Source organism: Sciurus vulgaris (genome assembly GCF_902686455.1).
Source record: "Sciurus vulgaris genome assembly, chromosome: 1".
Lineage (NCBI taxonomy): Eukaryota > Metazoa > Chordata > Mammalia > Rodentia > Sciuridae > Sciurus > Sciurus vulgaris.
The window spans coordinates 77,351,854-77,377,934 of record NC_136461.1 but is presented as its reverse complement, the minus strand read 5'-3'; the positions used below and the strand labels follow the sequence as shown (position 1 = coordinate 77,377,934).

The following is a 26,081-nucleotide window of genomic DNA, read 5'->3' as shown; positions in this document are numbered from 1 at the left end:
TTAAATTGAACCCATCAAGCATATTCGGTAGTTTAATGATGTGATTTTCCCGTAGTTTTTGCAATAACATTCATTTGTACTTTTCCCCATAGCATATTCACATCCCAAATGTGCCTTCATGAAGTGGTTTTACAGCAGCCTCTTCAATTGAAAAGCACTTTATGACTGAAAGCAAACTTCTTAATGAAAGATCATGAAGTGTCTATGGCTCTGAGTTTAGGCAATATGAAATAGACTGGGCAATCTCCTTCTTAGAATTATTGTTCAGATGGACCAATGATTGATAAGTAACTGTCACTTGACAAATATTATATAACTGTGAAAGGTCTAATTCTTCCACCACCTGATTAAGTCAATAACTCAAGAGGCAGGGTGGCGAAGAAAGAGTTCTACTGGCCACGAACTGGCAGGTGGAAGATGGAGGGCTTTCATCCAATTTCCTTCTTGCAAGGGCCTCAGATGAAAAAGCTTACATGGGGTTTCTGGAGAGCCTAATTTTATCTATAGCCAGGTGGGCAAGGAACGGTCATTAATTCTTGCAATAATCAATTCTGCAAGAATTTGATGTGGGTTTGATGTTGTCCACAGGACCAAGCATCCCAGAAGTTCCTGGTTCCTATAAACTTAAAGAAAGATTACTGACTGGGAGGCCATATGATTGGTGTTGTTCTTGGATGTTTTTCCTTATCCTTTATTTCAGGCAAGACTGAATTTACTGGTTAATTATTTGGGGAGTGAGACATAGTGGAGTGAAGCAAAACAGAAACAGTGAAACCCAGACCTGCTAGTGTCAGGATTGAGTTAACCAGCTCATGAGCTTCAGTTATATTGTGACAAAAAAATGTACTTTTTGGTTTTCATTCACTTTCCTGGATCACAGCTTCTAAAACCTATAGTGAGTAGAGCTAAAGAGAATTTTTTGTTATGATATTTGGATTTTGTCCTCAGTTCCTGTAATAACACTGAAAGAAGAGTATTGTGTCATTTATAAGAAATCCCTTTCAACTTCATATGGGTGTATGTTAAAGAGGTGATTTCTGGAAGTTCCCAAGATAACCACTGTTGAGGGCTGTTTGCCAGGGTACTATGATTGAAGGGTTGGGATTTTCAGTACCCCTTCCCAACCTCCAGGTAGGTGAAAGGAGATTGACTTAATCCCCAGTGCCAGGAATTTGATCAATCATTTCTATATAATGATGCCTCCATAGAAACCCAAAAGGATAGGGTTTGGAGAGCTTCCAGGTCAGGGAACCAGAGCATATCCATGTGCCAAGAGGACAGTTCACCACAGAGCTCCAAGGGACAAAAACTCCTGTACCCAGACCTTTCTGAATCTTGGCCTGTGTATCTCTTCATCAGGTTGCTTGTTTATCCTTTCATACACAGACCAGTCATCCAGAAAGTAAACTATTCTGAGTTCTGTGGTCTGTTCTAGCAAGTGACTGAACCTGAGGAAGATGTCATGGAAACCTCCAATTTGTAACTGCACTGGTCAGAAATTAGTGGGTAACCTGGAATCTGGCATCTGAAGTTGGGAGTTTGGGGAGAAGTCTTGTGAGATTGAGCCCTTACCCTGTGGGGTTGATGCTCTCGCTGGGTGAAATCTGAATTGAGTTAAATTATAGGATACCCTGTTGATGTCTGAAGAATCAAATTTGTTTTAGGGTAAACACCACATATTTGTTGGTTAGAAGTATTGGTGTGAGTAGCAAAGTTGAGAGAAAACATCAAATTGCTTCAAATTTCAATGGCATCAACCCTGAAAATGTACCTAATTTGAAGCCCAAGAAATTCTTCCTTCCTTCCTTCCTTCCTTCCTTCCTTCCTTCCTTCCTTCCTTCCTTCCTTCCTTCCTTCCTTCCTTCCTTCCTTCCTTCCTTCCTTCCTTCCTTCTTTCCTTTCCTTTCCTTTCCTTTCTCCCCCCCCCCCCAACTTCTCTCTTTCTTTCTTATGAGCTTCCCACTGTCTGAGGGAGGAAGATCAATGACAAAGCATTTTGTTCAGTCTCTTTTGGAGTTTATTTCTTAATTTCTCGAATTCACTCAGGTATTTTCCTCTCTGGGAACAAGAAGAAGAAGAAAAGACTAGTTCACCTTCTCAGTGTCAATGATAGTGCCTATCAATGGCCACTTTTACTGAGGTTAGTGAGAAAAACATAAACTGGCATTAATGAGACCTAGAATCTAGCTGTAGCTCTTACATTGACTATCTTTGGATTTAGGATGAGTCTTAATATCTTTGTATCCTCAGCTTTCGTCTGCAAATGAAGGACTTGGGACAGGTGATTTCTTCATTGATATAGTACTAAAATTTTACACACAGATTTTTTTTTTTTTCCTGTGATGGTGGGGATTGAACCCAGGGCATTGTGCATGAGAGGCAAATACTCTACCAACTGAGCTATATCCCCAACCATTACACACAGATCTTGATACATATTTATTTTTCATAGGTTTTAGTCAGTAATGGATGGAATCACCCACTTTTAGTCAAGAAAGCAGGAAGCCATGTATTTCAGCTTCCTGCTACCTGTGAGAAATCTTCCCAAAGTAGAACAGACCAGTTGCCCTGTATCTTCCCCAAATACCTCTGTCCTCTACCACCTATCACCAGTGAGAGAGCCATTTCTCTCCTAAGGAATTTCTAAGCAGTTTTCTGTATAACTCTATTCCATGAGGTACCCTGAGAAATTTGGGTCTGTGGTCCAATTGATTTGGGGAATGCCATACCTCTCTTACAGATTCACAATGCCTATCATTATGCTTAGAGTTCTGAGAAATCCTGCATTTAAAATGCTTGTTAAGCTTCGCTGAACCTAGAATTTCTCTAACTTCATTTGCTCATAGAACTTAATTTGTCATACAGCATTCCAAAAGAATAAAACTCCTCAGAATAGAATATTTTAATTGTTGTAGAGTTAAAAACTGCAGAATCTTCAAGAGATTTTTCTTTTTGTAAAGAAAAGGGAGATATAGACCTTATTAACTCACTTAATGAATTTCTACTAAGATAAACCCTCTTTTTTAAAAAAAAATATATATTCAGTTGTAGATAGATACCTTTGTTTTATTTATTTATTATGTGGTACTAAGGATCGAACCCAATGCTTCACCCGTGCTAGGCAAGCCCTCTACCACTGAGCTACAACCCCAATCCCATGATAAGACCTCTTGATTGATGTTTTCTTCAGCTATTTTCCTTATAAACATCAGTCATAACAGAATGCCTTTCATCTTTAAAAGGACAAAGAGCACCCATTCTCATTGGTAATAATGTAGCCTTGTTCCTCTACACTGAGGAATAGTTCTTTGCTTTTACATAGTCTTATTAGTTTCTCAGTTCTATGACATCGTTTTAGAAATATGTAGTTGAAACTAGTATAAGACAAACACACATATTCCAAGCACTCAAAGGAATAACGTAAAATAGTTTATTTATTGATAATTGTTGAAAAACAATTCTCTAAGGGTTTTTAGTGTTTCTGCACTTCTTGTGAGCCAGACACTGGATGCCCTGTTTTCCAAGCTACATGTTCAAGGGTATTTGTCTAATGAACAGTCTTGAAAGAGGCGCAAAAGGCAGACATGTTTACTGTTCAATATAATAAAAATAATGTTTCTTTCCAGAGCACAGGGAAGATTGACATTCTGTAAGTTTAGGCTTCCTCTCCTGTAATACAACTCACTACATGTATGCAGGTACTGTCTGGTTCTTTTCGCATCTGTCTGTGGAAACTGGGGCACCAGGAACTGATTTTTTTAAATGCTGTACTTTGTATACTGCTATTGCTATGAGTAGTGAACTTTCTTTTTTCTCTAACCCCAGGTTTTATGTCTTTTACTAGCATTTAGGAGAGTATGACAGACTAATGTTTTAGTTTCCAAGGAGAATAAAATCTCAGACCCTTTGCATTTCTTGACAATTTCTTTCTTTTTCCTCACTTTCTAATAGGACAATGGTAAAACAACTTAGTATCCTTTGCTCCCTCTTTTAGTCATTCCTGCCTTGTAAATGTTCTTTCCTATGAATGCTTTCCTAGGCCTCTCATAGCTTTTTATAGCCCTCCATCCTTGTTTCTGAGGAAGAAATGGTATAGGACTATTAGAAGTGGTGCAACTTATGAGATTTCAAAGAAAGACAACATGAAACTATGTAGCATAATATTTCATTAAAATTATTTTCTAAAATAGTTTATATTCTTATTTTTTTAATGATTTTAAAAATTAATTTTCACTAAAAAGAAAGTAACATGTTAGCTTTAGTTAGGTGACCAAACCTGAAGAGAACAACGTAGAGGAGGAAAAGTTTATTTGGGGTTCACAGTTCCAGAGATCTCAGTCCAAAGATGGCCAACTCCATTGTTCTGGGCCCGTGGTGAGGCAGCATATCATGGGGAAAGGCCCAGCAAAGGAAAGCTGCTCAGCTCATGGCAGGTTGGGAAGGTGGGGGAGGGGCCACAGGGGCGATGAACCCTTCTAGAGCACACCCCCAGTGACCCATCTCTTCAGCAAGTCCCACCTTCTTACAGTTACCACTCACAATCTGATCATTTACCTATGAATATTCCTGCACTTACAGGAACTGTTGAAGGATACCTCACATCCAAACCGTAACAGTGTTACATTAAGGAATAGAGATGTGTGCTTGTGGGTGTGCATGTGTGTGTATGTGTATGTGTGTGTGTGTGTGTGTGTGTGTGTGTGTGTACTTCTGCATTATGTTTGCTTCCAAAAGAAATATAGAAAGAGGAAAAGACTAGAGTTCAGATCAGATGAACTTACTTCATATGACCAAAGGGAGGAGTTATTTACCACAATGTGGACACAGCTTGTGGTCTCATTTAGGAGACTGAAAACATCCAGATCTCTTGAACATACCCAGTATTCTTCAGCTTGTGAAATCCTCCAGATAGTAGTCGATTTAATTCTGATATAATAAGATTTCACATTAACTGTTAGTTTCATTGACTAAACTAAAACTCAGAATTGTGTTTTCTTAATACTAATGCTTCTGATTAATTGTTTTGAAAGAAGTATTTTCTGATTGGAAAACTTTCAAGGACTTTAGAATATAACAATAATGGTTTTGGGAGTAACCCAGTCTGGAAATTTATCAGAGGCAGGCTGACAACTGGCTGCAGTGATTTGAATGGCACAAATAGAGAAGCCAATTAACATTTGTTGGGAACTTACTTTATGACTGACATTTAACATTGTATGTATTATTTCATTTCATCCCATGTAAAAACATTATGATAGAGGTATTATTATTATCTCCATTACACAGACAAGAAGTCTGAGCTATAGATAGGTAATGTTACTTGCCCAAGGCCACGCTGCTAGTAAGTGGCAGAACGAGGAATGGAACCTGACCCTAAAACTCACACTCCACTCCTCTCTTTCCCTTTCTACCTTACAACGTCAGATATTTTTAACTTCTAGAAAATGTCATCTTTTTCTAGAATTCTAAAGAAAAATAAACATAATTTATCTTGATTTTCTAGAGTCTTATGCCTGAGTTATTATCTTCTCTGATGTAATGTTTTGTTATTCATTTCTCTAAATATGTTTCAGTGTCATTTAGGGTGAATCAGTATCCATTATCAGCCGATGGTAACAGAGAAGAAAGATACATTATCGTCACCTTGAAATGTTCCACTTAAGGTTTTGATGTTTACCAAACTCCTAACACATGGCACATTTGAGAAATCTTTCTGTAACCTAAAACAAATACCCAGTAGCTGTTGAGGGTTTTCCTTTAAATCCAGATGCGGGGGGCGGGAGGGGGGGATGTAAACAAAATTTAACATTATTAATTCTCTACCTGGGCAAGCTTCCATTTTTCATGACCAAGAGTCAGCTCCCAAATTGCCCAAATTTCCACAGTCCCCAGATGGACACATTGTGACATTGCTTAACAGTCGCATCACAATGCTTCTCCTAAAATCAAACTGGCTGCTCGGCTTGTGCAATATCCTGGACAGAGGTGAGGGTAGAATGATGGGGGTGGGTTGTGTGCAGAGTGCTTCAAAGGGAAAGGAATCTAGGAATTTTAAAAAATCTTGGATGTCTATTTGGATGATGAGGAAACCCTTTAATATATAGTATTTATGGATTGCTATCTAACCTTTAAAACTAAAAAATAATTTCTAAAAATTAATGATGAGAAGGTTCATGCAAAACTCTTCAATGCTAGATCTTATCTGATCACTGAAGACAAATTGTAAGATCCCAATTCCCAATGCAAAAGCAAGGTGCACTTCTAGGTCCTCTGCCACCATTTTCACAATTGTGCGAGTCATCGTGATTTCTGCTAAGCAACTTTTGTGGATGGTGGGTATTTTCCTCTCTTCCTGTTAAGACCTTGAAGAACAGGGTTGATAAACTTTCTTTTGCTCTTTCTCTAATCTAGAGTAAGTTTGGAGGTCTGACAGAAGCAAGTAGGAGTCTATCTCCTGATCTTTGTGTTGAAGTATTAAAATTCCTTAACTGAAAGTACTTGGATTTATCTGGATTTGAACCTGAATTGGCATGTTTTTATAACATATATACTACCTGCATTACTATAGAGCCACTATTTTTTGGCAAAATCACCTTCTTAAACTTGGCAGTTTTTTACTCTGAGGGGACCTCTCTAGGTAGATCTACAAATGACAATTCTTTACCACCTCCTTTATTTTAAACAAGTCTCTATAGCACCTTCTAATTTCTCTACCTTTTTCTCCCCATCTCTGCACTTTCTCCAGTCCACTTCAAATCCTGTGTTCATAAAGTTTTTGAACACTGTCTCTTTCCTTTGGCCTGAACATTTTTCTCTCTCCCCAGCCTTGCCAAATTTATATATTGAAGTCATTCATCAGTGATATCAAGAGATGGGGCTTTAGGGAACATGATTAAGGCTTCTCTTTTATGAATGGGAGTAGTGCCTTCCCTTCATAAAGGAGGACTGAGGAAGTTTGTCTGTCCCTTTGCCAAGTGAGTGCACGGCAGGAAGGCACTATCTGTGAAGCAGAGAATAAGTTCTTACCAGATACTAAATTTGCTAGCACCTTGATCTTGAACACCCTGCCCTCCAGAACTGTGAGCAATAAATTTTTGGTGCTTATAAATTACTCAGTCTGAGGTATTTTGTTATAGCAAACTTAAGAGACTATGACACTCATAGTACTTAATTATCTCTTTTGTCTTCTATTGCTATGAAAACTTGGGCAGGTTGATTAACCCCTCTGTGCTTCGGTTTCTCTCTACATAAATGAGAATAATTATAGTACCTACTTCCTATTGCAATTGTGAGGTAAAGATCATTTAAACATACAAAGTCCTAGAACAAACCTGACACATTGTAAGTATGTGATAAAGTTAACTTCTATTAATATTCAACAGCTGATTGTGTTTTGTCTTTTTAAACACTTTAGATTTTTTTTCCCACATAGTAGAGGTCCAAAAATCACTTGCTGATATTTTATTTAGTTATTTTAAATATATTGCCAAAGGAGTCTTTCCTTCAATTACTTAAGTATATTTATAAGTAGGAAGAATTGCTAGTTACCAGTTTTCTTAAAAGTCACCCTCTCGTAGCTTGATGTATAATAAAAAAAATTTAAAGTATATGTGATTAGTACTTATTGCTTAACTATATGTAATTCTAATATTTTATATTCTATTTTATTTCAATTTAGCATATTACTTATGATACATTATAATAATTATTTCTTTTTCCCTCCAATAAAAAATTTAAGCCCATGAAAAAAATTTGAGTAATTTTATTTTTATTTGTTTTTGATGCTGGGAATGAGCCCAGGGTCTTGAGCACAGTAGGCAAACCCTCTACTAATAAGCTTCATCTCAGCCCCAGTAATTCTTATCTAAAATGTCCATCATATTGCAGAACTTCTGTGGATATGAGAGAGTTGATGTTATTGTTGTAAAAAAAGACAGCACACCAAGAATCTTGAAATACAACTTTTATTATCTACTGAAATCCACATGCAGGAAGAAATAGCCAGTTTTAACCCCCCAGTGTCACCTGTTCTCTTTTATACATGATTTACATAAGGGTACATCCCAAGATTCAGACGCCCCTTCACAAATCTGATCTACAGGAGAGGATGGGCCTTAAAAGTGAACAGATTCCAAAATTATGAAGGTAAAAAATGCAAAAATGGACAATATTCATTTTAAAACAGAAAGATTTGAGGTCAAGGGGAGTCAATATATTTGTTTCACAGAATCAACTGGAGTTATGTCATTAAAGATTAAGACAGGGGTCCTGAGATTTGTTCAAGAGGTCAAACACCAAGATCCTTCCCATTAGTTGAGTTTTTAATGTTTGAGACAAAAACCCCTGTAAAGTCAAAGAAGAGGCATTTTCTTTATAAATGTTATATGGCTATTTTTAGGAAGTAGCTTCAGCACTCCAAATAAGTTTAACTCCTCTTCTTGTTGTCTAGTGTTTTGTAATAGAGACAAACTTTAAACAAGTTAGAAATCTTCATGCAAAATTTCTCAAGCCCTTCCTTCTATTTCCACATCTGCTCCCCTAGTTCAGTTCTCATGACTCTGTCTGCACAGTGGCCACTGTCACCCAGACCACCCTCCTTGCCATTGTCTATCTTTCCAATGTATTACTGCCTTTAGTACATGCATTATGAATGGCTGACCCATAGTTACTGCTCAATAAATAATTTTCACTTGAGTTGGGGATATAGCTCAGTTGGTAGAGTGCTTGCCTTGAAAGCACAAGGCCCTGGGTTCAATCCCCAGCACTGAAAAAAAAAAAATAATAATAATAATTAATTTTCACTTGCTTAAAATGACTCCCCATTGTCTAAGGGGCAGAGTGACTCCAAACCCTGAAGTTCTGTAAATCTCTTAGGAGAATGTGGCATAATAAAGAATATATTTGGTCTTTCCCCCACATTCCCAGTACAGAGCTCCTACACCTCTTGGAATTTCCCAGTAGGAGAGCCTATTATGCCTATGAGGAGACTCATGGTGGTCCCTACATGGTTTCGGGAAGAGCACCAATCAGTACAAAGACCAGCCATGCAAAGAATAGAGTGTTAGGATTTTGGCCCAGCATGACCTGGGTTAAAAATTCAACTAACCAGGAGGGAAAGGGGCCAAGAGACTGATTTTCATCTTGTGGACAATGATGTAATCAGTTACATATATGTAATGAAATTCCAGTAAAAACTCTAGACATGAGGTTCAGTGAAGATCTCTAATTGGTTAACTCAGATTCTGTGGTTCTAGGAAGGTTTTTAGTAAATCAGTTTTTCATTATAGCTACCTATACAAAACCATGCTCTGGTGACTTGATCTACTTCTACAGATTTGAGTAATAACTATTTAATACTATCTCTCTTCTGCTTCCACCCCAGTCAGTTCTGACACTGATTACTCAGAGGTGGCAGAGACTCTCCAGGTTAGGTATGCCCTAAGCGTGCATGTCTCCTCAGCACCAGGAGGGTGTGGTGCCCTGAGTCCACAGCAAGAGGGTATGGAACCTCTGTGTCCTCTCCCTGACCTTGTTCTGTGTGTCTCTTTGTTTGGCTTTGTGGGAAATAGAAAGTTCTGTGGTCCATCTTCACAATAAGGTATGTAGCCTTAAATATAAAATTGGGATGTAGAACTCACTTATAGCCATTTTGAGCTTCCAACCTGTATCCAATCATAGCCATCTTAACTACAGCTCTTCCCATTTTTAAAATTAGCCAATCATGTAGATTGTAACCCTGAGCTCCTCCTATCAGAGCAAGTGGCATTGCAGGGTTAGGGATAAAAAGGAGGACTGCTTGCCCAAGTGTGCTTGCTTGCCACACTATTCTGTAGCACACCCTCCTTCAAAAGTGAAGTTCTCCTTGCCCAGTATCTTTTGAGCATATGCTTAATTTATTGTGGTACCCTGATATTTCTAACAACTCTTTCTTAAAACATGTCCTTTAAAAATAAAGTTATAATCATAAATATAGTACTTTCTCAGGTTCAGAATATTCAAGTGAATTATGGAAGCTGACGGGGTCATGGTAACCCCATGGTGGCCAGTGGGTCAAAAGTATGAGGGGCCTGGGGACTTCCTAAGACTTGTTGCAGTAGTCTGAAGCGAGGGTAATCTTGTGGAGGTCTATGATCTTAACTTGTGGAGCCTTGCTGACTTTGGGTAGCTAATGTGAGAATTGAATGGAGTGGAAACAACAGAGACAGTATTAAGTAGCTAGTAGAGGAATCTGTGGAAGTTACCAGAGCATGGTTTTGTGTAACAGCTGTGATGGAAAAACTGATTTACTAAAGGTCTCCCCTAGGACTTCAACATGATAATACTTCTTCCTGTAATCTAGCTTATAAAGGACCTGCTAGGATGACCTCAGGCTTAGGAATCATGCCCATGAGTCATTGGAAGACAAGAGGAGTCAAAATATTTTGACTAGCCCAGGGCAAGGCATTTCTGATGTATTGTGATTTATGTTCTGAATTCCATGGGGTCCTGCTAATGGTTTATTTTGGCAGAAGAGAACAGGAGTGTCTTTTGCCACTTAGTTTCTCAGAAAAACATTCCACCTAGCCCAACAACCAAGCATGGCTGCTGAGTTACTATCAGCATATCATTTTATGCATGAAGTGTTCATCTTATGCATGAAGATTTGGAATCCTCTGCTCTGTCTGCATCCTAGAGAGCAATTCTGAAAAGAGTCATGTGGCTGGTACTGGGGATCGCACTGCATGAAGAAGGGAGGGCACTGTCTATTTCTTGCTCACTAAGCTGTTTCCAGTTTTGACAATGTAACGCAGCAACAGAGGGAAAGAAAAGAGAAGTCATGAGGTACGGAACACCTACTACATACTAGGCTTGGGATAAATGCTTCCACTTACGTTAGTTTATTTAATCTCCATAATCTTCTAGAAGAGTGGATATTATTATCCCCACTTTGTAGACACTTGAAATGGTTCAGAATTCCCTGAGGTCTCATAGTTAGTAAGTTAAAAAACAAGCATTAGCACTCAGGGTTGTCTGAGCCTGAATTTGAACTCTACACTCTCCTTTACTGTTTAGTCTCCAGCTTTGGGCATCACTAGGGCATGCCCAAGTCACACTCTGATGAAAGAAAGATTACTTTCTCCCCATCAACTCGCCAGGAGATGCTGGTTATCCATCCTCAGGTAAGTCTAGAGTCAGCTTCTGAACCAGTTTCCCCTGATAAGTCAGAGATTTCCCCTGGCAAGATAGCACTATCTTTTTCAGCCTCCTACCTCAACATTATTTCCTTTATGCAACTTGGTGCTAATTGTGCAATTCCATCACTACAGCCTCCTAGAGTCCTCTGCACAGTTGCCCACTCACTGCACTTACAGAATCCTCCCCAATCCCCTGACTCAACTCTCCAGTTGTAGGAGCCAGCACTGACTCTACTGGCAAGAACCCTTGACAGCACATCCTCTTCGTCCTCCATAAGACCTGTGCAAAGGCTCAAAATGTGCAGAAATCACTCTGGGAGGATAAGGCTGGGCATCCTGCATTAATAAATGTCTACTTGTCATTAGTAAGAGGTTATACCCAGCATGGTTGGCTGAGGACCTAGCACTGGGATCCTGGAGTATTGAGCCCAGAACTGTGGTGGGGGAGGATTTATAAAGTACAATGAGACCTTCACAGTCTTTCTTGGACTCCAACAGAGCTGGCGGCCCAAGACAGTGTCTTACCTGGGCCAAGATTTTGAACATCCTGTGGACTGGGGCCTGGGTTGGAGATGGAGAGCAACCATCGGCTGGGGAACACCTCCAGCCCAACACACTCCCTTTCATTCCGTAAGAGTTCATGGTAGTTGATTTCCCATGGAAACAAGCAGAAATCTGTTTTAATCATCTGGCATTTTTAGTTTCCTAATTTGTATGGGAACCTAGAGATACAGACATATGGTACATTCATTATCCCAGAAAGCTATAGCTGAAATGAAAATAGTTAAAGGCAGTCTTAAAACTGGAAATCTTCAGCAGATGCCTTCAAATTACTTTCCTTAATCTCAGGGACTGTCAACAATCCTGCCAGAAGTGTTCTTTCTGTTTCAGCTCAGTACTTCCAGCAGGATTTATGTTTGAAACTTTGGTGGGTGCTTCTCCATGGCACATCACAGCCTGCCAGCTCTTGTGGTTAGATCTCAGACCCCTGCTCTTATTTCCTAAACCAGCTTGAAAGCGGAATGATCAGAGGCTCAGGTATCAGCAGACCCAGGGTCTAATACTGACTCACGACCTTGCTAATCCTGAGACATGGGGCTAACCTGAGCTGCTTCATGCCTTATTTTCCTCACCTGAACAGTTCATTCATTTATCAAACATCTGTTTTGTGCCAGGAACTGCTTTAGGAACTGAGGAAACAGGAATGAACAAAATGGAATCTTTGCTTTTGTGGAGTTTACATTCTATTTGGGAGAGATAAATAATAAATTAACAGAAGAAACACTATGCCATCTGGTGTAAGTGTTATGGAGGACAGTAAAGCAGAGGGAGTATTTGGGCAATGACAAAATTTAAAAAGACTGATCATGGAAGTCTTGACCTGTGTGGCTGTTGGAGGAAAAGCATTTTGGGTGGAGACTACCTGGGGATTTTTAGAAACAGCCATGAGTCTAGTGTGGCTGTGGTTCCTGAGTGCAGAGCTTTGGGCACCACCAAAGATAATTTGGCTATGGTCACTCTTGCATTGGAGAGTTTTGAACAGAAGGGTGATATGATCTAAGTTGTGCTGGGGTTACTCTGGCTGCTGTGCTGAGCAGGCTGAAGGACAAGTTAGAACATCATCACAGTTACCAAAGGAGACCCATGATGGTTCACGCCAGGGTAAAACTGGTGTTGGGTGGTGAGAAGTGGTTGGATTGTGGTTAGCATATTATTTTGAAGGTAGAACTGAAAGGTCTGCTATTATTGGTGACAAATAGCTACCTTATAAACTTTGAGATAAGAGGTTATAAACACTATGGTAAGGAGGTCATGTGGTTAGAACCTCTGCTTCTGGCTCACACAGTGCCTTTTGGTTTAAAGAATCAAAACTCTGCTGGGTGTAGTGGAACACATCAGTAATTGGGAGATTGAGGAAGGAGGATGGCAAGTTCAAGACAGGCTTGGACAATTTAGTGAGAGACTATCTCAAAATTTTAAAAAAATTGAAAGTGCTGGGATGGTAGAGTATTCCTGGGTTCAATTCTCAGTACTGTAAGAAAAAAAATTACAATTCCTTGTCCACGTACTAGAAAGTTTTAGAACCTATATTAACCTTCAAGGCTTTAGGGAACCCTGATAAGAGTGTCTAAATCAAGAGTTCATCCCAACCTCATTAACATTTTTAAAGCAATTGATTTTTGAATAGGAATACAGGCACATAATACAAAATTCAAGATAATATAAAATCATAGAGAAAATGTATAGTTTTTCCAGTGTTTTTGTACATCCATTGGAGGTATTTTGTAGATATTCAAGTTCTGTCTTTCTCTGTCTCTCTCACACACATACACACCCCATCAAATACAATTGTGTATTGTTTAACAACGGATTACATTCTGAGATGCACACTTAAGAGATCTCATTGTTGTCTGAACATCACAGAATGTTCTCAAGGCTAAGAAGGCTGTGATGTTATACCAGGCAGTCTAATTCCAGGGGGCTGCCAAAGTTTACAATTCATCGTTGAGGGAAACATTTTATGTGGTGTATGATTATACTCATTTAACAGATACATACAATATTCTGAGATATCCCCAAGCTCTAAGCATTTGTAAAGAGTTCTAGTTTAGGAATATTGATTTTCCTGAGGGACATTTTCTTATGAGTTCATGATGTATTGACTTTGTTGGTGATTGGTGTACATAAGACTCCAGGGAAGTCAATAATCAGGTACAGGGTCTGAAAAATGGGAAAGAAGAAGGATCAAGGAAAAAGATGAGTACCTATTCATGTCAGATGTGACTCTAAAAAATTTTTAAGTGTGCTGTTTTGATTTTCTCAGCTACCTTGGAAGAGGGTTATTATTCTTCCTCATTTTGCAGACAAGAAAACTGAGGTATAGAAAGATTATGTGACTTGCTTGGGTTAACAACTAGAAAGTTGAGGAGACAGAATTCAGATATAAGTCAGACTGAAATAAAAAAATCCCAAGCCTAGTGACTTCTACCTGGGGAAGGGACAAGGACATCAGGTCCCAGGAGAGCAGAGAGGGACTGAATTTCCAGCTGCTTTGAATGCTTTAGGATGGGAAGGGAGATGAAATCAGAAAAACTGACATTCATGGTATCAAAAACTGTGCCAAATAGGCCAGTTGACAGCCCTTCTCCGTCTATGAAACTCTTCAAACCTGTCAACTCTTGACCAGGACACATTTTAAATGGTCATAGAGGCCAATTCTGAGACTGGCACACAGTGATGACAGCATTGTTGGAACACAGATGTTCTGCACTGGGAAAGACCTTAGTCCATCCAGAGACTTCATTTGTGTGACTCAGTGGAAATCCATGATACTCACCTGGGTACTCACTAGGATTCTTGTAAATGAAAATTCCTGAATTTAAAAAAGTAGATAGGTTCTTTAGTAATGGTGTTCTTACTAACAGTCTTCATCAGGGCAGGCCCTAAAGCAGGGCTTAAACAACAGGCATTTGCTTCCACAGTTCCAGAGGTGGACAAATACAAGATCAAGGTGCAGCAAATTCATTTTCTGACTTGTAGATGGCTGGCTTTTCACTGTATCTTTACTTCAAATGGAGTGAATAAGCTGTTAGTTACTTCTTATAAGAACCTTAATTTCAAATTAGGGGGTCCCCACCCCACAATTCATCTAAGCCTAAACACTCCCAGGTCCCCTCCTAATACCACTGAAAGAATGGACATTTTTTTAAGCTGTCTGTTTTATCTCAACTCCCTAAGGTTTCCCTCCCAGTAATGGGAACAAAGCCCTTAAAGCTGTTCTCTGTTCCCAAACAGAGAGTAAAAGAGTAAATTGAGCCTGATAGCCAGATAGTGCTCAAACAGTAGGATTACCAGAAACTATTGACCAGAATCTACAGCCTGTTGTAAAACATTGTGAAACATGTTGTCAGCAAACCCAGACCCCCTTTGAAACTTCCTGGCAGCTTTGTCCCCCTTTTCCCTTTCATGTGTGACCCCTCCCGATGTGTGGTTTCTGCCTTTATAAACCTACAAGATTTTCTGCTAGGGACTCGACTCCTGGAGTTGGGTCCCAGCGTGCTGGAATAAACACCTCTTGCGGTTTGCATCAAGTGACGCCTCCTGCGGTTGATTGGGGTTGCCATCCATCCATGGGACAGAGTTGGGGTTTCCTTTTTGGGGGCCTTACACCACCATATCAGGGAATAGAGTTTCACATATGAATTTCTGGGGGACACAAACATTCAGTCTGTAACACTAACAATAGTAAAAATGATTTATTCACACAAAGTTTAGGTGTTAGCAAAGCAAATTCACATCAGTCACCTCATTTGAACCTCAGGGTTGTTATCTGTGAGTTAGCTATTCCCCCCCCCCCCCCATTTTACAAATGAGGAAGCTGAATTGAGAAGCATTTGGTGATTCTCCCTGGGTCACATGAGGAAGTGGCAGTGGTAGCATGCAAATTTAGGTCCTCTAATTCCAAATCCTATGTTCTTGCAGCTGCATTAGGAACAGGCCATCTGCCCCTCATATTATCAGCAGCAGCAACAAAGAAGGAACAACTGATATTTATTTAGTGCTGTGTTATGTGTCCATCTCTTTCAAAATATTATCTCTTGTGGTAGATACTAGTATTCTATTTTCCATCCCTGAGTAAATCTAAAATTATCAGGGTTGAATAATTTTCCAAGATCACATAGCTGGCACGTGATAGATTAAGTATTTGACCTGGGTCTGGCTGAATGTACGGATTATGTTCTCATTAAACCAATCCGCTACAGTGGCCTTTAAAATGCTCTTTGAAAAATGGGATGTAAGATGAAAATATTGGATGTATTTATCAGGATTTTAGTCAGAAATGGATTTCTTGCCCTTTCAAAGCATTAGTGTCCTACAAAGTACTCTATTGAAAGTCCTATTTTTCCGGCACCACAGATGGAGGACAGATGTTTCTTTATGCTCTAAAAGGTCCACTCTCTGTGGCTGGCTAGAATGAGATTGTATCTTGTTCTAAATGTTTCAGAAAATGGGCATCAGGAAGATCATTCTGAATGAAAGCCAAATCAAAGAAGTTATGGCACAGATTTGATGAAAAAACAAAAACCCAACCAACAGGATGTTATTCAGTGGTGGGAACTTTTCATTTCAGAGTTCATTTTGAACCCAGATGTTTTCATATGCGTTCCACCCTGAGACTCAGCCTGAAGTCAGAGAATTGCATGTGAGCCTGATTGAGACTTACGTGATGGGTGAGGCAGGGTGGGGGTGCTGCAGATTTGCATAATGCATTGCTGAACTTTATTTTGGTTGAGACTCAGAATTCCTTGGAGCATGAACAGTGAGTGGAAAGTTTGCCATGACTTAATTTGATCATTCAGATGAAAAGAAATGTGCAGTGAGTTCAGAAATGTTATATTTTAATGCCTAAGTATATATATTTAAATACTGTTTTGGGAAGAGTATTCAAACCTCTAAGATAATTTTTCAGTTTTTTTGTGTGTGAAGAGTCATGACTGCAACATGGGAAAATGTTTTTCAGGGCAAATACATGCACTTGTGCACTTGTGTTTTGATCCAACTTATTTCTGGGTTAGGAAGTCCATTTTTAATCTGCAGAGAATCCTAGCATCTCAGAGCTTACAAATGGCCTTAGGGTAACTAATGCAAGTCTCCTCATTTTATTGAAGATAAAACTGAGGCCCAGTGGGGGTTAGTGATATGCTGGAGTCAAACTAAAACAGCTGGAAGGGCATTCCCTGGAGGCCTAAAGAACCCTTGTTCGAAATGGTGTTTGCAGGTTTGATTGAGGTTTTGCATACCATTTAAGGGCACAAACTCTGAAATCAGATTTGGATTCTCCCCCAGATTTCTTTGCTTATTAGACAGGTGTCTTTTAGCAAATGACTTAAATCTCCTGTCTCAGTTTCCTCATCTGGAGAATGGGTGTAAGATTTTCTTCCTTTAGCCTCATTGTACCTACTACATCATCAAAGAGTGGACTCCAGTTATTTCTTCCTCATGCTGTTTCCTTTAATGACTTCTCATTGTTTCCATCTTCTGTTCACAAAAGAACTTACTAGCATAAACTTTTCTTTATGTGTTCTGGCTGACTCAGTGGCCAGGATACACCTGGCCAAGGGCAGGCTGTCTGGCTTTCATTCATTCTGTACCTACAATACGTAGCACTATGCTAATTGAAGGGGATAAAAGTATGAATAAGATTTGGTTTCTGTCATCAGTTTAGTAAGGGAAAAATTGATTAATACTCTTACTACATTGTTGTAAGTGTTAGGAATAAAAGCAACTAACTCCAATTTGGGGAAAGGAAGGTAATCAGAGGTGTTATAGATGAAATGATGTCTCACCTTAGTATTGGAAAACGAATTGAGGTTTGACACGTATTTGTATAGGGAAGGAAGGGACTTCTGGTACAGGTGGCAGCCTGGGCCAAGGCATGGAACTTAGAAAGGCATGGCATGGAGGGATACCCTGTAGTTCATGGTGGGCCTGCAGGAATGCATGTGGGAAGTCCAGTGCTGCCTGGAGCACTTGGATTCTTACCAAAAGAAAACCACTGGGATCAGGTCACATTGTTGCATTGTTAAATCCCACAGGGCACAAAAGGGCAAGAACATTCACATTTCCAGGGAGTCATATGTAAATGACTACACATTGGCCAAGATTTTATCTTCAAAGCATTGAGTCTCAGAGCCTCTTTCATACAGGTGACAATGAAATGCTAACATGGTTATAGTTCTACCACAGATACCATTTTAGTCAGTGGGCTTGAATTTCCCTTCCTTCCTCCCTTCCTTCCTTCTTTCCTTTCTTTCTTTTCCCTCCCTCCCTCCCTCCCTTCCTTCCTTCCTTCCTTCCTTCCTTCCTTCCTTCCTTCCTTCCTTCCTTCCTTCCTTCCTTCCTTCCTTCCTTCCTCTCTTTCTTTCTACTAAGCTTCAACTACCTATTATTACAAGAGACAAGACGTCATTCTTGAATCATTCTGCTAGCTGCAGGGAGAAGAGGCAGGAGTGCTCACGTTCAAAGGGTATCAAGAGGGCACTGACTGCCTTCCTTATTCTTGGCCCATGAGTGGATGCTGGGAGAGCTGGTTAACAATGTGGAACCCAACACATCATCCTTTATACCCTGATTTGGCTACCTACTGCTTCCAGGGAGATGTGGGTACCACCCAGGACAGCCTGTTGTTTTCAGCTGTTTATTGGCCATCCCTCCTCTTCACTGTAGGAGAACAGAGGGAAGAAAGAGAGGGCCCTTGTGCTCCTGATGGATCAGATTCTTCTTTTCCAGCTCAGTAGGTTTTTTTTTTTTTTTTTTTTTTTTCAATTTGGAGGTGAATATCTCCTTCAAATGTAAGCAAGTATTTATGGAGAATCTCGAAGGTGGGTGTGAGACTTAAAGTAGACATGGATGCTGTCTACACCATGTTTATTGTCTAGTCAGGGAAACAGACTTTAGAGAAGCAGTAGTCCCCTAAGTGATAACTGCCTCAAAGCATAGTACCAGTTGCCATGGAAACCTACGATAGGGGACCTAAGTAAGCATGGACCTGGTTGGGAAGGTATTGCACTGAGGATGTGACCATTTAGACTGAGAACAGGGTGAATAGGCATTAACTAGGCAAAGAGTGAGGAAGAGCCTCTAGGCATAGAGAAATGCATTACTCAGATGAAGGTGGAAAGGGCTGGCTTTTAATGACTTCCTACCATCTTTGGAGGAAAACTCTTTAGCGTTAACCTGAGGTGAGCATCACTCCTCCCCCATACATACATTACCTCATGGAGTATTGCTAAGAGCTCATAAGTTTTGTTTTCCCCATTGCCCCCAAATGCCTTCAATACCTAACACCACATTTGGATAGTAGGTGCTCAGTATTTGTAGAATAAAGTTTATATTTACAGAAGAGGAAACTGAGGCTCAGAGACATAAGGTAGCTTTTATTGATGAAAATAGGATTCTGATTTAGCTAGGAGGTGAATGTCTTCCAGGGAGCCATATGATAGCCTGGCTCTATCTAAGATAACTATCTTGCCTTCTCTTCATCTAGGTTTAGCAGAGTCTAGGCCTAGGCCTGGAGCAGTCCAAAGCTGGGCAGCAGTGCACAGAAGCAGTGCTCAGCACACAGCTCCAAGATGGTGCACTGCACAGCAAATGAACCTGATGGTGCATATCCCAGAAGCCCTGGGACCTGGACCCAGAGAGGGCTGCACCCTGAGTCCAGGCAGAAGCTGACGCTTCCCAGTGTACCCAAGCCTGGAGATATGTCTGTCCAGCTAGAAGCCCGTTAGCTGACCTGACACTTGGTCCCAGAGCCTCATAAAAGAGAAACTGGAGAACTTGAAACTGCAGGGATCTGTTTGACCAGGTCAGTGCCTGGCAGGATGCCAATGCTATAGGGTCAGCCTCAACTTTCAAGCTTCAGGTTAAAGCCCAAGTGGCAGAGCTCCTCACAGGTCACTTGATTACCTATGCAAACCTTGGGACATTTCTTTTTACTGTGACCCATAACCTGAGCATTGTTCAGGCCCTACTGGGAGGGTTCCTATCTGTTCTGCACTAAATATCTTCTTTTCACTGTGTGTCTGGATCTCCTGATGGGGAGGCCCTATGGAGCTGTTCTCAGATAATTCCATCTTCCTTCACTTGCTGTTACGCTTCAGGTTCTTCAGTGAAGAGTTTTTGTTCATGTGTCATAAAAGTGAATCATTTCAAAAGCTGAAAAAAGAAACGAGTGACACATTCAAGCTCTTAAGAAAATTACTCAGTATTAACCCTGATCAACACTTCCCACTCACTCAGCAGGAGTTGGAAGGCACTCTAGGGAACATCTAAACCCACCTGCTTGCCAGGCTCTGCACTGGGACCCTGGGCACACTGATGAAAAGGCAGATCACACTGGAAATGGCAGGATCATAGGGGCTGGTGCTGAAGCCCAGCCCATTTTTTCTCCATCTGTGGGACACTCTAGTTTCCTCAACACTGACACTGTCAAATTCCCTGAGTCACAGCTCACCCTGAGAAGAGTGTTACTTTCCTCTGGGTCCTTCCAGTCATTGGGGCGTCTCAGATTATCTGACACAACACCATTTGGCTCATTTCCAGCCTTGTAAGAAAATCCTCTGTAGACACTCTCCTGTAAGCTTAGAGGATTTACATTCACCACCAAAAAGAAAAAAGAAAAAAAAAAAATAGAAAAGAAAAAGCAATAAAAGCCAATTTCTTTCATCTTCTAGAAAAAAAAAAAAAAATGATGTGATTGTGCAAAGTCCCAGCGAAGTTGCTTGGTAGGTCACTTCCTTCTATCAGCAAAGCTCAGTGGAGGGGCAGGGAAACCCCTGCAGCAGAGAGCCTTGGAGGCAGATGAGCCAGGTGACTTGAGGTGCTCTGACATGCCACGTGCCTGGAAGAGCCAGCGTTGTGAAGAACTGGGGGAATGCCACGTGAGCCAGTGCTATGAGCAGTGGGGTGTTAGGACTTGGACTAGGCGTCCTCCCTGCTTAGCTGTGCAGTCAGCCAGGAGGCAAAACAGGGCCATTGCAGCATCTCCGGAGGAACACAGCTTCTTATCTGGAACATGGCACAAATTCAATAAGGACAGCATAACTTGTCCTTCCTCCTCATGCCCCATCATTAACAGAAGAATGAATTTAGCCCTGAACTGTGATAGGAATTCATTTTGCAAGTCAAACATGTCTGCCAACATTTTCCTATAATAAATCAGGGCACTCAGGGAGTTAAACAGTAACTTCCATTCTCTAATAAAACCCACACTGTGAGGCTCAACAGTAACCCAAAACAAAACGACACTAAGTATTAACAGCTCTTTTTAATAGGTTGGAGTCTTTATCCAACATCACCCTCAGGGTCAGATATCCTGCAGGACAATTCATTTTTCTAATGAGAGCCAATGTGATTGTAGATTTAGGTTAAAATATTAAAATAAAAGCTAAGCATGTTCAAAATTAACGACAACATTTAAAAATAGTCATTTGGATGACATTATATTTATACTAAAGTGTGTTTAAAACCGTGTGTGTGTGTGTGTGTGTGTGTGTGTGTGTGTGTGTGTGTACAGGAATTGACGTGTGTATCAATCCTTTCCCAGAATATGCAGAGTCCACACATTATAGAAGAGAAAATTGGGTGAGATGACAATATCCTAGGCTATGCTTACAACTCCACCACTTGTTCAACACATGACCTTGGCAGTGTGCAGTATATAAAAAAATAGAGATTTGGTGCTAGTCTCCAGTCCAAAGTGTTGCTCTCTCGTGAACTTGCTATATGAATATTAAATAGTCTATGCTACTTAACCTTCCTGAACCTGTCATCAATAAAATGGAACTCGTGCCTATTTAATATGATTTAAGCATCAGCAACATTATTAAAACCTGTGGCAAATACTTTAGCATTTCTCAATAATGTAAATATTGAAGGTGTCTCTTGCAGAGCCTAGTTTGCTTATTGGTGAAGTAAGAACAAGAGCCTAAAGTGTTTTGGGCCCAATAATGCACAACATTGCCCAGGAAGGAGTCATTACAAAAATGAATAGAGTTTATTAGAGAATGCACTGGTCTTGGTGTTCTGTAGAAGACCTGGGTGGTAGGTTTGGATCTTCCATTAGACTTTGGTTGCTTTTTATTTTTTGCACATTGTCTTTGCTTTTCAAAGCCAGCAGAGTGAAAAGAGCACTCAGACCTGGGTACCGTTTCGACCTCCCTTGGTCAGTGGGGTTGTGATCTCCAACAAGCCTCTTAAACTTTCTCAGGAAATTATTTATTGTTCTTTCTCATTGGAAAGTGCTATGATTCTGAAACTACATTAGAGGATGAGGAGGAAAATAAAAGGAATATGAAGTGACCCTTCTGCTCAGAAGACAGAAATTGGGTAGATAAGGAGCAGGAGGAATAAAGAGAGAAGAAGAGACCACCGAGCTCTGAAAACCAGTTTTTAAAACACTAAGGTGGGTATGAGAGGAGAAAGTTCTGATGCTAAGTATTCAGCTGATTCTGCATAGAAACAGGTCATGCAGACATATAGGTTGAATACGATTCCTTCCTGTAATGGACAATTGTGAGATCTCCAGATGGTTATAATTTTGATTGCTGGATGGATTGAGATAGCACACATGGAAAGCCCTAGTATATAGTAGATGCTAAGTGAAGTTTCTGTTGTCCCTACTTTATTGTTTCCTTCTAAGGTCTTCAAGCTTAAGCAGTATGAACTATATGGTCAGATTTTTTTTTTTTTTCCTTTTTTTGTATTTTTTTCTCAATTTGGAACCATGAATGAAGTTCATAATGTGCTTTCTTCTGCCTTGATATCACAAGCTAATTTTCCTCAGGGCTCTTACTGTGAACTGAATCAAGTTTTCTTCACTTGGCTACTTGTTTAGGTTTTCCCTTTTTGCAGAGCAACTGCCTGAGCAAGGCTCAATTTAATATGAAAAGGTTAGCTTGATTGACTTGGAAAAGTGACAAGGTCACTGCTCTTTTTTTCCCTTCAAAGGATCTGAGCACTTTATGCATTACAATAGGCCTAACAAGACAAGGATGGAAGTCAACCCCTTTGGGGAAAAACAACCAGGAGATTCCCTTCCCACAGGTGGCACTTGATTCCCCCTAGTGGTGCACTTTAGAAACTCCAGGAGAGAAACCCTCTCTCTCTCTCTCTCTCTCTCTCTCTCTCTCTCTCTCTCTTAATTAGCGCTTGATAGTTAGTAGTTCAGTTCATCCTGACAAACTTGTACATGCATGGAAATCGATTTCAGATCATGATCCCACCTTTTCCCTCCCCTTCATCCCCTTATCCTTCCTCCCCTCTCCCATTTTCCTTCCTTTTCAACTGCTAGAAGAAAACAGGCTCAACGCTCCATCATATAGGTGCTGCCACTGACTTCCTTAACAAGACCCCCAAAGCACAAGAAATAAAACCAGGAACCAAAATAAAAAGTTTCTGCAAAGCAAAGGAACCTGAAGAGAGAGCCTATAGAATGGAAGAAACTCTTGGTCAGTTACTCCTCCAAGAGAGGATTAATATCAAGAATAAACAAAGAATTCAAAAAATTTAACACCAAACAAACTCTCCAAAACAAATAACCCAATCAATACATGGGCAAAAGAACAAAGCAGAAACTTCACAAAAGAAGAAACACAATTGGTCAACAAATATGTGAAAAATGTTCAGCAATTCTAGCAATCAGGGAAATGCAAACCCAAGCTACATTAAGGTTTCATCTCGCTCCAGTCAGAGTAGCAATGATCAAGGATGTGAACGATGATAAATGTTGGTGAGGTTGTGGGGGGAAAGGTACACTCATATTGTTGGTGGGACTGTAGACTAGTACAATCAGGAGTGAAAATTTCTCAAAAAACTAGGCATCGAACCACTATATGACCCAATATCCTGCTCCTTGGCATTTTCCCAAAAGAGCTAAATTCAGCATACTACAGTGGCATAGCCACATCAATGTTTATAGCAGCATAATTTTCAATAGCTAAATTATGGAATCAACACAGATGTCAATCAATAGATGAATGGATCAAGAGATTCACACACACACACACACACACACACACACACACACACACACACAACTGAGTTTTACTTGGTCATAAAAACGAATGAAATTATGGCCTATGCCAGTAAATGGATAGAAATGGAGAATATTATGCTAAGTAAAATAAGCCAAACTGAGAAATTCAAAGATTGAATGTTTTCTCTCATATGCAGAAGTTAAAGTAAAAAAGGGAAAGGGAAGGGAAGGATAGAATTACATAAAGAATCACCTACTTCTTGATGTCTGTGAAGAATTTAGAAAGAAAGTCACAGCACAGTGGTCACTCACTGATGTCAGTTAAGAATAGTCTGATTAGGGGCATGGCACCTGCATGCCAGGCTGGGCTTATCCAAAGTTTGGTTCATTTAAACAGGTGCCTGGAGAGGCCAGTCTACAAGGAGAATGTCATTAGAATAACTGGAAATAGAGGGTCACTTAATCCAGGCTTCCACATGTAATTCCATAGGTAACCAGCGTGAGACATGGAAATGGGTCTGTTCCTGTTCATATTGAATAAATATCTGATTTTTAATTTGAAACTGTTGACCAGAAACTACCTTCTAGGAAGGGAGAATCTTGATAACTGAAATAAACCGAAGGTTTGTCCTTGGAATAGTAGGTATAGTGATCGGTGTGGATATGTATGTTGTAAGCTTGGGGCACTTGATTAGGAGAAGGCTATATACTGGGTGCTTACTCATGCATTCATACACACTCACACCTGGGTGGGGATTGGAGGGAGTGAGATCTGGAAAGGGAGAGGATGGGGCAGGAAGGAAGGATGCTTGGAGGGGAGAGGGGAACCCAACAGTTGTCAGGCCTGCTCAAGTGGCCTGGGAGAAGAGATTGTCAGATGGGGATGTTTGACAGAAATGCTGTGAGATATGAGAACTCCCCCTACAGCTCCAGTCCCCACTTGTCCTTCTGATCAATCACATTTAAACTCTACTTTTGCTAGAATTTTGTTTCTGAAGAAGGGAATAAGAAAATAATTGATATAAAGGTCCATGATTTTTATTAATAGAACCCAGTTTTCCCATCTTTACCAAATATGTGTTGAATAATCATGTTTTTAAATGGGGTGTCAAATTCTCAACCACTCAGGGAACCCACACTTGGGCTGGTCCTGGTGTCAGGCACTGCATGGGGCTTTGTGTATCTAATCTATTTTTAAGAGCTGGGAATTGAACCCAGAGCCTCACGCATGCCAGGCAAAGTGCTCTATCACTGAACCACATCCCCAGCCCTATGTACATCTAATTGAGATGTACTCACTGCGATTGAGGGATAACAAATTCTCAAAACCTTGGGGGGCAGGGAAGGGGTTGGTTTGGTAAAGGCGAGGCAAGACAAAACCAAATGTAAGAGCAAGAGTTTGGGATATTGTGGTTCAGGACCATGTCAGGAAAGACAGATGGGGCTTTAAAACAACTATGCTAATGTCAGAGCTGCTTCATAATTCCACAGGTGTTTTACCTATAGAGTTGAGTCCCTCATTCCAGAGGTAAGTAGGTTGGCCAAGATAATTGTACACATTGATAAGAAAGCTTTTCCCTTCTGTCTGTGGGTTTGGCAGAGAGATGTCACTGTACTTGGCAAATAAGTAGTGGATAGTCTATGTAAGAGAAATTACCAGGAGGAACAGAAGTGGGACCTGCAGAGAGCTAGACAGAAGTGGGTTAAGAAGTGAACAGTTAGTGAGGAAATGGGGTTAGACAGGTCGTTTGGTGTTAAAAAAAAAAAAAAAAAAAAGGCAGGAAGACTTTGTTGCTCTGTTAGGTAAGGTAAACATAAATGTTATTTTCCCAAAAGAGATTTATCTCCTTCCTAGTGAGTGCTGCTGGGCATGCTTCTGTTTGATGTATACTCCTCTAGGCAGCAGAGGGAGGTAGAGAGTAGAAAATGATGTGGGCCAAGACCAGAACAATAGGCAAGTGTTAAAAGGCATACAAAATTTAAGGCATTTATTGAAAGTAATATTGAGACTACAGAAAGATGAGAAAACATCGGTAAAGAGAGATTTGTATTTTCTATTAAGAATGGCCTTTCCCCCCCAGATCCTTCTGTGGCATATGACCTCTTATGTGAACATGAAGCTTGAGCTCAAGGGCTGACCTCGCACCTTTTGAGCAAAATGCTTTTCTCTAGTCCTCAGATGAGGGGGACTGAGAACACCAGACTGGAACGAAAGAGAAGGAAGCAAAACTCGAACAAAAGCTGCAGTTCCAGAGGAAACCCAGCCTTCAGTGGCACCCACACAGTCTCTCTTCCTTAGTCAAGATCTTCGCCACATTTTTGAGGATCCATTTTCAAATATGGACATGAAGCCTGAGGTATATAAAGTCACA

General features: G+C 40.3%; 1 long non-coding RNA gene across 2 annotated transcripts in view; it reads left to right on the top strand.

Moving 5' to 3' along the window:
* LOC306668270 overlaps positions 1-26,081 on the top strand; it is a 73,871-nt gene that overhangs the window by 4,215 nt on the left and 43,575 nt on the right. For both annotated transcript variants that reach the window (XR_013765803.1, XR_013765804.1), the window contains exon 2: positions 25,791-26,066. This is a non-coding gene — a long non-coding RNA (uncharacterized lncRNA). The remainder of the gene's footprint in view (positions 1-25,790; positions 26,067-26,081) is intronic.